This window comes from Thermobia domestica, chromosome 4, assembly GCF_964235325.1.
Source record: "Thermobia domestica chromosome 4, izTheDome1.hap1.1, whole genome shotgun sequence".
NCBI classification, from domain to species: domain Eukaryota; kingdom Metazoa; phylum Arthropoda; class Insecta; order Zygentoma; family Lepismatidae; genus Thermobia; species Thermobia domestica.
Window position 1 is genome coordinate 61,955,524 of NC_137457.1, and position 13,228 is coordinate 61,968,751.

The window sequence follows — 13,228 nt, forward strand, 5'->3', positions numbered from 1 at the left end:
TGCTCGTTTTTCAGCATAATTTGAGGGAATATTTTGCTCATCTTTATCCGAAAAATTAGTGTATTTCCTCGTACATATTTTATAGAGATATACACATACCACTTTTATATGGAGATAAACTGTAAGTGCAAACCCTGTAGATGAATATCAAATAATGAGATTATTAATTTTAAAGTTGGCACTGGTCGTTTTTCAGCATAATTTGATGGAATATTTTGCTCATGTTTATCGGAAAAATTAGTGTTCTTTCCTCGTACATATTTTATAGAGATATAGATATCCCACTTTTATATGGTAATAAACGGTAAGTGGGGACCCTGTAGATGAATATAAAATTATGAGGTTATTAATTTTAAAGTTAGCACTGGTCGATTTACAGCTTAATTTGAGGGAATGTTTTGCTCTTTTTATCGGAAAAATTAGTGTTCTTTCCTCGTACATATTTTATAGAGATATACATATCCCACTTCTATATGGTGATAAACTGTAAGTGAGGACCCTGTAGATGAATACAAAATTATTAGGTCAGTAATTTTAAAGTTGGCACTGCTCGGTTTTCAGCTTTATTTGAGGGAATATTTTGCTAATCTTTATTCGAAAAATTAGTGTTTTTGCTCGTACGTATTTTATAGAGATATACATATCCCACTTTTGTATGGTGATAAACATTAAGTGGGGACCCTGTAGATGAATATAAAATTATTTGATTATTAATTTTAAAGTTGGCACTGGTCGATTTTCAGCTTAATTTGAGGGAATGTTTTGCTCTTTTTTATCGGAAAAATTAGTGTTCTTTCCTCATACATATTTTATAGAGATATACATATCCCACTTTTATATGGTAATAAACTGTAAGTGAGCAACCTGTAGATGAATATAAAATTATTAGGTTACTAATTTTAAAGTTGGCACTGGTCGTTTTTAAGCATAATTTGATGGAATATTTTGCTCATGTTTATCGGAAAAATTAGTGTTCTTTCCTCGTACATATTTTATAGATATATACATATCCCACTTTTATATGGTAATAAACTGTAAGTGGGGATCCTGTAGATGAATATAAAATTATGAGGTTATTAATTTTAAAGTTGGCACTGGTCGTTTTTCAGCATAATTTGGGGGAATATTTCGCTCATTTTTATCGGAAAAATTAGTGTATTTTCCTCGTACACATTTTAAAGATATATGCATATTTCACTTTTATATGGTGATAAACCGTAATTGGGGACCCTGTTGATGAATATAAAGTTATGAGGTTATTTATTTTAAAGTTGGCACTGGTCGTTTTTCATCTTAGTTTGAGGGAATATTTTGCTCATCTTTATCTGAAAAATTAGTGTTTTTGCCTCGTACATATTTTATGGAGATATATATATCCCACTTTTATATGGTGATAAACTGTAAGTGGGGACCCTGTAGATGAATATAAAATTATTAGGTCCGTAATTTTAAAGTTGGCACTGCTCGGTTTTCAGCTTTATTTGAGGGAATATTTTGCTAATCTTTATTCGAAAAATTAGTGTTTTTCTCGTACGTATTTTATAGAGATACACATATCCCACTTTTATATGGTGATAAACTGAAAGTGGGGACCCTGTAGATGAATATATAATTATGAAGTTATTAATTTTAAAGTTGGCACTGGTCGATTTTAAGCTTAATTTGAGGGAATGATTTGCTAATTTTTATCGGAAAAATTAGTGTTCTTTCCTCGTATATATTTTATAGAGATATACATATCCCACTTTTATATGGTGATAAACTGTAAGTGTGGACCCTGTAGATAAAAATAAAATTATTAGGTTATTAATTTTAAAGTTGGCACTGCTCGTTTTTCAGCTTAATTTGAGGGAATATTTTGCTCATCTTTATCCAAAAAATTAGTGTTTTTGCCTCGTACATATTTTATAGAGATATACATATCCCACTTTTATATGGTGATAAACAGTAAGTGGGGACCCTGTAGATAAATATAAAGTTATGAGGTTATTTATTTTAAAGTTGGCACTGGTCGTTTTTCATCTTAGTTTGAGGGAATATTTTGCTAATCTTTATCCGAAAAATTAGTGTTCTTTCCTCGTACATATTTTATGGAGATATACATATCCCACTTATATATGGTGATAAACATTAAGTGGGGACCGTGTAGATGAATATAAAATTATGAGGTTATTATTTTAAAGTGGGCAGTGCTCGTTTTTCAGCATAATTTGAGGGAATATTTTGCTCATCTTTATCCGAAAAATTAGTGTATTTCCTCGTACATATTTTATAGAGATATACACATCCCACTTTTATATGGAGATAAACTGTAAGTGGAAACCCTGTAGATGAATATCAAATAATGAGATTATTAATTTTAAAGTTGGCACTGGTCGTTTTTCAGCTTAATTTGAGGGAATGTTTTGCTCTTTTTATCGGAAAAATTAGTGTTCTTTCCTCGTACATATTTTATAGAGATATAGATATCCCACTTCTATATGGTAATAAACGGTAAGTGTGGACCCTGTAGATGAATACAAAATTATTAGGTCAGTAATTCTAAAGTTGGCACTGCTCGGTTTTCAGCTTTATTTGAGGGAATATTTTGCTAATCTTTATTCGAAAAATTAGTGTTTTTGCCTCGTACGTATTTTATAGAGATATACATATCCCACTTTTGTATGGTGATAAACTGTAAGTGGAGACCCTGTAGATGAATATAAAATTATTAGGTCAGTAATTTTAAAGTTGGCACTGCTCGGTTTTCAGCTTAATTTGAGGGAATATATTGCTCATTTTTATCGGAAAAATTAGTGTTATTTCCTCGTACATATTTTATAGAGATATACATATCCCACTTTTATATGGTGATAAACTGTAAGTGAGGACCCGGTAGATGAATATAAAATTATGAGGTTATTATTTTAAAGTTGGCACTGCTCGTCTTTCAGCATAATTTGAGGTATTATTTTGGTCATCTTTATCCTAAAAATTCGTGTATTTTCCTCGTACATTTTTATAGAGATATACATATCCCACTTTTATATGAAGATAAACTGTAAGTGGGAACCCTGTAGACGAATACCAATTAATGAGATTATTAATTTTAAAGTTGGCACTGGTCGTTTTTCAGCATAATTTGAGGGAATATTTTGCTCATGTTTATCGGAAAAATTAGTGTTCTTTATTCGTACAGTAGATGTACCCCACTATGGCTGAAATTTGATCCCTCCCGTTCTTAGAATTCGGTATCATTTCCGGGAATTCGGTGGCAAGTTTCGACAAGCCTTTAGTTGCTATGGTCATAGCCTTTTACGGCTACCACAGAAGTGCGTGGGAAAATTTTGGTTTATTTGAACCCCCGTTACCCCCCCTACTCCTCTTTAGTTGCTATGTTCATAGCACCTGGAATTGGAAGGCAAGTTTCGACAAGCCTTTAGTTGCTATGTTCATAGCCTTTTACGGATAGCACAGAAGTTATCATGATCGAAGCTTCCCAATTGATTGATTGATTGATTTTTGTCTTCAAAGAGCATAAGCGATTAAGCCCCTTTGGTCCTATTCCCACGAGATGTCTGGAGAATATGAACTGAAAGCATGATATTCAAATGATCGAAGCTTCTCAGGAGCTTGTATGAAATTGGTCTTAGTTGCTAAGGTAAATATTATATGTCATGATTTTTTTTAAAAGCGTGAGATGAGACACATTATATGAGTCTCAGAACGAAACACATACCCATGCAAAATCGTGTTGCTTAGCCCCCCTTGGCCCTATTCCCACAAAGTGTCTGTAGAAGACGTGATATTCAAATGATCAAAACTTCTCACGAAATTGACTTAGTTGCTAGGGTAAATATTGTATTTCACACAAAACTTCTCACGAAATTGACTTAGTTGCTAAGGTAAATATTGTATTTCACAATTTTTTTAAAGACATGAGAAAAGAAACCATATATGAGTCCCATAACGAAACACATACCTATACACTCCTCCCCAGACCCCCTGCGAATGGATTCTAATAACGCTAGCTTCTCATAGCATATCATATTGTAGAATGTGAAATGTGTTATATGAATATTCACATGATGTCTGTTATGACAAGTAATTAAAATCACTTATGTAGAGAAATTAAAGATCAGATTATGCCAAATGAATTTGCTGCTAAGTCGTGACGAGAAATTGCAATATAATATATTCCCATAGCAGAAAAAACTACGTTAACGAAATTTAGAATTGAAATACAGTCCCATATAGATACCTGTGTAAACAAAATGAAACACGACTTTCTCAAGTCTTGATGTGAAAGATATTATCTTATGCATTGAAATCGTAACGAGATATATTTTCGATTATGGTAGGCATGATCGAACTTGTTGAAACATGTTTCTCTAAGACAAACACGTGTGTGTGTGTGTGTGTGTGTATGTGTGTGTGTGTGTGTGTGTGTATGTGTGTGTGTGTGTGTGTGTGTATGTATGTGTATACAGAGAACATTTGTGATTCAGAGTTAGAAGAGTAAAGTGTGTGTCGATCCTCTTCCACGTAAAAACTTTCACTTCATATTTGTAATAGTGAGTGAGTGTGTGTGTGTCTTTGTACGTGGTTGATCCGTTGGATGCCTAAAGCTGAGAATAAGTGTTATCATCAGACTTATTAAAATAGGTAAGTAAAAAAAATATATTATTAAAAATATTACGGTCTATGATTATTCCTGAAAGAATAAAACAATATGTTAGGTTTTCATTTAAGATAAGATGAAATTCTTGAATGTTTTCTGACGCACATTGCAATTAGATAGCAGTTGACGACATATATGTGAATGTCTGTTTTGTTAGTCTCTTTCTTCCTCTGTTTTGCTAGTACATTGAACTACATCTTAAAATGGTTTAGTTTCAAGAGCAACAGATAAGATGCCACTGTCAAATGTTTTGATGATACGTACTACAACGAGATAACAAGACTGCCCTAGTTAAAAACACATAAGCGAACTTTTATGATGCTTCTAAGAAAATGATAAGATGGAATTCTTGAATGTTTTCTGGCTCGCATTGCAATTGACGCAAGAAGTGTCTGTAGACTTGGTATTTTAATTTTGATAATATGATGTATACGTCTGTCTTTCTGTTTGTAAATGAAATCTTTTAAACAATGAAGAGATTTACGTCCAACAATAAAGTCAACAAGGTCTGTCTGTCTTTCTATGTCGGCTATGCTAATGGAGGCGATGGTGATGAGTTGAGTTGATTTTAGTTCAGCGTCCCTTTCAACAGCAAGGCTATATGAGACGTGGACCTACTGATTATCGTGGAATCTGAACCACTAAGTTTTACGTCTTACAGTTATGTCGGCTATGCTAATGCAGGCGGTGATGATGAGTTGTTGAGTTGAGTTGATTTTAGTTTAGCGTCCCTTTCAGCAGCGAGGCTATATGAGACGTGGACCTACTGATTAACGTGGAATCCGAATCACATGAGCTCCAGCCGGGACGATGGTAATGAGAAATGAATGAATGAAATGTTGCATTAAATTCACGTACACGGTGTTTGTCCATCGAGTTTTACGTCCTACGGTTACGTCTACTAGGCTAATGAAGGTGAGGTGATAATGTAATGAAGAAAGTGGAAGGAAACTGATGAACTCCGAAGGGAAATCCATGCATATGATGTTTGTCCACCACAAAGTTCATAGGGCACGAACTGGGATCGAATCAGGGACCCAAGCACTTGAGGTGAACGCTCTACCACTGAGCTACCGTGCCCTCTGGAACGTAAAATGAAATGATAAGGACGGTTTTCCGGGGACAGTGAATAGCATCTTTTCGTTAAGTTGTAAAGGAAGCAGGGAATTTGTGGTCGCTAAAATTAATGACAAGTATATAGAAAAAAAAAGACGTGATTTGAACACGGGACCTCATGCACCAGAGGTGAACACTCTACCACTGAGGCACTGAAGTTAATTTCATAATTTTCTAATGTTAATAAGAGTGAAATCTAACGTTAAATACACATACACAAGTCAACGAACTGAGAGAGAGTTTCTGTATCTGCAATGTCTACTTGCAAAGAGCAGAAAAATAAGATAACAGAACATGTTTTGTATTTCAATGTTGTTCTCCAGCTGTCGCGTCAACATTATCTTAGGTCATGGTTTCAGACAACACGAAGCGAAGATATGTATGTGTGTGTGTGTTTTAGGTAATATTAAAACAGTGTTTGAGATCTAAAACTTGACAAAACTAGTGTTGCTTATTCATCTCGGATGACGTTACCTATGTACACATGATGTTGATTGTTTTTTGAGTTTAACGTTCCGTTCAGCAGCGAGGCTATATGCATCACAAAGTTCACACGACGAAAGTTAGGATTGAACCAGAGACCCCCAATCACAGAAGGTGAACGCTTTACCACTGATCCACAGAACCCCACGATTTCAACATGGGGCACAAATCTTCAAGTTAAAACAATTGTCTATTCTCAAATAAGAGAACATTTCTTCATTTCTTTAAGTTGATCTAGGAAGTTGAACTTTATACAGTTTTCTCCATATTATAGTCTAAGCTGTATGTGATATTACTTTAAAAGGACGAAAGTAGTTAAAATATTCCCTATTATTATCATCAATTTCTTCTAAAATGCTCAGATTCCCGTCATAGAATTCGTATACTAGCTATGTACACAGGCGTGCATTAAGAAATTTTTTGTTGGGAGAGGTCCAAGCTTTGGGCGACGGGGCTCAAACACTACAAGCCTCTGTGTAGTATTGAACGCGTATTATTTTGCACTCGAAAAGACAATAAGTACTTGTAAAATACTTTAATCTATATTGTCATAGCGTCCCTTTCAGCAGCGAGGCTATATGAGACGTGGACACTAAATCACCAAGGTCCCCTATCGCATCACAAGTGAACGCTTTACCACTGATTCACCGAGTCACCTTAGATCAAAGTACAGTACTCATGTAATAATATTATGTAACATAAAGTTCACTTGTCGAGGGGCTCCCTGGGGGTAATATTCATACACGTAAAATATTTTAAAATAAACAATATTAGTACCGATTCCATATTTTTCGAAGGTGTTGTGTTCAATAAAGACACTTTGAAAATAGTAACATGACATCTAAGGGGTAAAAAAGTGATGAGCTCACGGGGGATGATATTCATACACGTAAAAATAATTTAAAATAAACAGTATTAGTTTCGATTCCATAGTTTTCGAAGATGTTGTATTCAATAAAGACACTTTGAAATCAGTAACGTGACATCTAAGGGGTAAAAAGTGTTGAGCTCCCGGGGGTGATATTCATACACGTAAAATAAACAACATTAGTATCGATTCTATAGTTTTCGAAGGTGTTGTATTCAATAAAGACACTTTGAAATCAGTAACATGACATCTAAGGGGTAAAAAGTTGTGGGCTCCCGGGGGTGGTATTCTTACACGTAAAAAATAATATAAAATAAACAATATTAGTATGGATTCCATAGTTTTCCTAGTGTTGATTCCATATCGTGACAGGATTCCAATCTGTGACTTCCCGTGCACTAAAGATGAACGCTGTATCACGTAAGAAAAAGAGATGAAATCTTTTAGTTTAAAATGTCTTCCATCCCTCATTCACACGTTAAGGGGAGCATATGAATAAGACACATGTAGGAACGGTTTTCCGGGGAAAGTCAATAGCATCTTTTCGTTAAGTTGTAAAGAAGATAGCATTGAATTTGTGGTCGCTAAAATTAATGACAGTATAAAAGAAAGAAGTGTAGAGAGGAGGAGGAGGAGGAAATACGGATTTCGCGTTCACTAAAATTAACGATAAAATTCTAAAACAGAATAAGTATAAAAGACCGTGTAATCTACATATCTTCATTAGTCAATACATTTGAAAGAGATTGTGAGCATACATTTGTTTCACTCTTCATCCCATGGAATAGGAAGAAAAGTTAAAAATATTTAAAAGGTATGATGAGAGATTATTTCATTGACATTATAAAGTTCTGTCTTATATAGTATATATTTATATATCTAATATATATTGATTTATAAGTAACAAAATTCATTTCTTTTTTATTTTAGGTTGCATACAAATAAAGATAAGTGTAATCCTTTTCCCTATTCCCGTTGATATTATTATTATTATTCCTTTTTAATTACTTATATATATCACATTTTACTTACTCGTATATTCTTTTAAACGCTTATATACCCTTTCATAATATTTATATACATATATATATTCCATTTAAATAAGATTTATATATCCTATTATATACTATTACATATACCATTTACATATATTGCATTACGTATATATACATCTGAGGAAGAAAAATGGCAAAAGAGAGTACGCAAGATTTACTGAAGGAGATTACGATCTTCATTAATGACATTGAAGAAGAAGAAGAAGAGGTAGTGGGCGTAAATAACGAAACGCAAGTTCTTTTAAGTGAAATAAATGCCATAATCGGGATAGAAGAAGAAGAAGAAGAAGAAGACGCAAAAGAAGAAATGGAAATAGATCATCATGAAAAAATGCAAGAAGAAGAAGACGAAGAAGAACAAATGAAAATAGAAGAAGCAGCAACAGAAGAAGAAGAAGAAGAAAGAGAAACTATTGAAATTCAAATTCCAGTAGAAAAAGAAGAATATGATGAAGAAGAACTATTACAAATATTGAATAGTGCTAGCAATAGAACGATAACAGAAGAAGCATCAGGCCGTATTAAAGAAATTATAAAGTGGTTACAAGAAGGAACAGAAGAAGAAGACGTCGAAGAAAGGAGAAATGAAGAAGAAGAGCTGCTAAATTTCACGTTTTCCCAAATAATAGGAGAGGATTACAATAAGGAAGAGATGAAGATAGAAGAAGAAGATGATAAGTTTTACACGAATGAACTAGAAAATTGGATTAACAATTTGTTTCCCGACCCCAGAAAAGAAGAAGAAGAAGAAGTAATATATCCCTCAATTATGGAAATATTAGCAGAGGCTAGTGCAGAACACGAAGAAATGGAAGTCGATTTAGACGACATAGAAAAAAGAATGGACGAATTGCTAGCCGTATTTCAAGCACAACGAAATTCAAATATACAAGTAGGATTCGGAAATAACAACCGTAATGATGGACACAATAGATTTCATATAATAGAAGAACGAAGAAGACAATACAGAAGATACAATATGGAGGGTAGAATGCTACGATTCCGTCTAGCCCCCGTGCGTGCAGATGAAAACCCTTTTACGGCAATTGAAGCAAGTCTACGGGCACTAATAGATTATTTACTACGTAATGTGGACCAGCATGATTACGTAGGAATAACAATCACAAATGAGAGAGAAGGACACCGTCCATTTTGGTTGTCATTCAGAGAAGCAAGAAATCTCTCAGCAGAAGTTCTATGGATAAGTTATGAGAAAGTACTGCAAAGTAATGCGGCTTTTCTTATAAATGAAGATTGCATCGTGAATTTTCATCATGTGCGCATGCCGAGAGGCCAAGGTCGTTTGAAACAACATATTATGAATACCGACGATTATGTAAAGGCAAAACGTGGTATTATCACAATTAAGAACACAGGTACAAGATGTTTAGCGCATGCAATCGTCGTTGCCATAGGACTGAAAAAATACAAGGGAAGAAATCAAATTGAATATAATAGATATGTAAAAAATCAAAATAAATATTTAATTCAGCAAGAAGTAGAAGATCTGTGTGAAGCTGCCGATGTAGATCTCAGTCATGGTGGTGGAATTCCTGAAATTCGTAAATTTCAGGAATATTTAAAGGATTATAAAATCACAGTGTATAGGGGATTTTCAGGAAGTGATGTTATGTTTGAAGCTCCATCAAGTGATAACGAGAGAACTGCTTTAAATTTACTGTTCATAAATAACCACTACAACGTCATTGAAAGCTTGACAGCATGTTTTAGCTGTAAGTTTTATTGCGAAAGCTGTCATAAGAAATATGAAAACAAGCATGCACATTTGAAACATTGTACAGCTGTATGTTTTCGTTGTCATCAGAAGCCTCCATGTGATTTTAAAGAAATCCATATTACATGCAATGATTGTAATCGAGAATTTTATGGACAGTCATGCTATGACTATCACAAGTCAGCGCCGTATCAAAATGGAAAGCCTTTATGTTCCATTGTGAAATGTTGTGCCCAGTGTTTGAAAATTTATGTAGTGAAAGAGAAAGGTTCTCACGTATGTGGAGAAACTTATTGCAACATTTGCTATGATATAGTACCACCCAATCATGAATGTTACATGAAACTGAATGAAAGAAGAAAATCGAAAAAAGCCAATGAAAAAATCATCACGGAGAAGAAAGCTATGATTCTGTTTTATGATATTGAATGCACACAAGATACGAAAATAGAAGAGGAGGACGCAAACATATATGAACACATACCTAATGTCTTGGTTAGTCAACATGTATGTTACCAGTGTTATGAAGATAACAACATCAAGAATGATTGTGTCATTTGTGGAAAGCGAGAAAATATTTTTGACGGAGAAAATGTAATAGAAGATTTTCTAAAACATCTTCAACAACGTCGACCAAACATTAAATCAGTAATCTGTGTTGCCCATAACTCAAAGGGATATGACGCACATTTCATCATTAAGACCATGGTTGAGAAGATGAATTGGACTCCAGAAGTAATCATGAATGGAGCAAAAATTCTCTCTCTTAAAATAGGAAACGTAACCTTCATCGATTCACTAAGCTTTCTTCCTATGCCCTTAAGTAAATTAAGTGGTGCATTTGGGCTTCAATCGTGCAAAGGATATTTCCCACACTTCTTTAATCGACGTGAGAACCAAACCTATGAAGGGCCGCTTCCAGACATTAAATATTATGGAGCAGATACTATGAAAGTAGACGAAAGACGCAAGTTTCTCCAATGGTATACCGAACATCAAAACGACACCTTTAAAATGAAAGAAGAACTCATCAAGTATTGTGTACAGGATGTCGAGGTATTACGTCAAGCCTGTATTTCATTTATGAATACATTTGAATCTGAAACTAATGTCAATCCCTTACTTGAATGTATTACAATTGCCAGTGCATGTAATTTGGTATATCGTAGAAATTTCTTAAAGGAAAATACAATTGGTATCATACCAAAGAACGGATATCGATGGAGAGATGTACAATCAGTTGAAGCAGTACAATGGATAGCTTGGGAAGAAAAAACCAGAAACATCCAAATTACCAATGCTGCACGTAGTAAGGAAAAACGAATAGCATCAATGAAAGTAGATGGTGTATGGACAGATCCCAACACAGGAAAAATACACGTCTGGGAGTATGAAGGCGATTTCACACATGGTTGTATCTACTGCTACCCTAACGACAGAGATAAACCCATCTATAACAATGCTACAGATACCATGGAATTTCGATATGAAGCAACAAAGAAGAAAATCCAAAAATTAAAAGATTTTGGCTGTGAAGTGCATGAAATATGGGGTTGTGAATTTAAAAAACAATTGGCAGGAAATGAAGAGATGAAGAAGTATGTTAGTAATCATCCGTATACAAAGAAAACACCATTAAAACCTCGTGACGCTTTTTATGGAGGACGTGTGAATGCCATACGTTTGTATCATAAAGCACAAGAATCTGAAGGAGAGACCATAAATTACAAAGATGTTATTTCCTTGTACCCGTTTATCTCTAAGACTAAGAAGTTTCCAATTCGTCATCCTACTATCTATCTGCCTGGAGATTCAAATATTCCCACCATTGAAGAAGTAGAAGGATTAGTTAAGCTCAGTATTTTGCCTCCAAAACAACTGTTTCATCCTGTACTCCCTTATAAATCAAATGATAGATTGATGTTTCCACTCTGCCGTACATGTTGTGATGAATTAAACCAAGCACCTTGTAATCACAACGATGAAGACCGAGTGCTACATGGAACATGGGTAGCAGATGAAGTAAGAAAGGCATTAGAAAAAGGATACAAAATAATAGATATTCATGAAATATGGGCATATGACGTTGTTCAATATGATGAAAAAACAAAAAGTGGTGGCTTATTTGCAGAATACATAAACACCTTCCTGAAAGCAAAAACAGAAGCAAGTGGATGGCCAGCATGGTGTGAAACAGATGAATTAAAGAAGAAGTACATTCAGCAATTTTATGAAAAGGAAGGAATACGTCTAGATGAGAACAAAATTAAACATAATCCAGCACTTAGAAGTTTAGCTAAATTAATGCTAAATTCATTTTGGGGAAAATTTGGTCAACGTGAGAACATGGGTCATGTCAGCATTATTAATGAACCCAAGGAATTATATGAAAAATTAACATCTCATGATATAGATGTTCATCAAATATTCCCAGTAAATGATGACATGTTATATGTATATTGGCAATACACCGATGACGTTCCTGTTTCACTACCAACAGTAAATGTTGTCATAGCCGCATACACAACAGCACAAGCAAGATTAGAATTGTACAAATATTTAGATCAGCTACAAGAAAGAGTATTATATTTTGATACTGATTCCGTCATTTATACGCAAAAACCTGGTGAAAGTACAATTCCAACTGGTGACTTTTTAGGCGATTTAACAAATGAAGTCCTCGAATATGGTAAAGAAGCCTATATTTCAGAATATGTATCGGCGGGCCCGAAGAATTACAGCTTACGTATTTTTGATCCCAGCACGAAGAAGGAGTTTCAAGTATGCAAGATACGGGGCTTTTCATTAAACTATGAATCTTCAAAACACCTAAATTTTGATGTAATGAAGAAAATGATAGTAGATAATGAAGAGGATGCAGAAGAAGAAGAAGAGGAAGAATCTCGTCCCACGGAAGTAAAAATTACCAATGAGAAAAAAATTTGCCGCAGGAAAGACCATACTATCGTCAGCATGCCCGAAACAAAAATTTATAAGATAAATTATATTAAACGACGTAGAATTCCAAATTCATATGATACTCTTCCATATGGCTACACTACTTCCAACAAAAGAAGAAGAGAAATGTAATAAGGCCTTTATAAATATACGTATAAGGAAAGAATGATCATATTCTTTAACATGGACACGACGTGGAAACATCCCTTTTCATGTATTGTTGCCGGACCAAGTGGATGTGGAAAAACTTCCTTTGTAATACGATTCCTGTCCAATTTATCACGTGTGGTTAATACATCGTTTCGTCATATTTATTGGTACTATGCAGAATGGCAAAATGCATACAGAGAAAT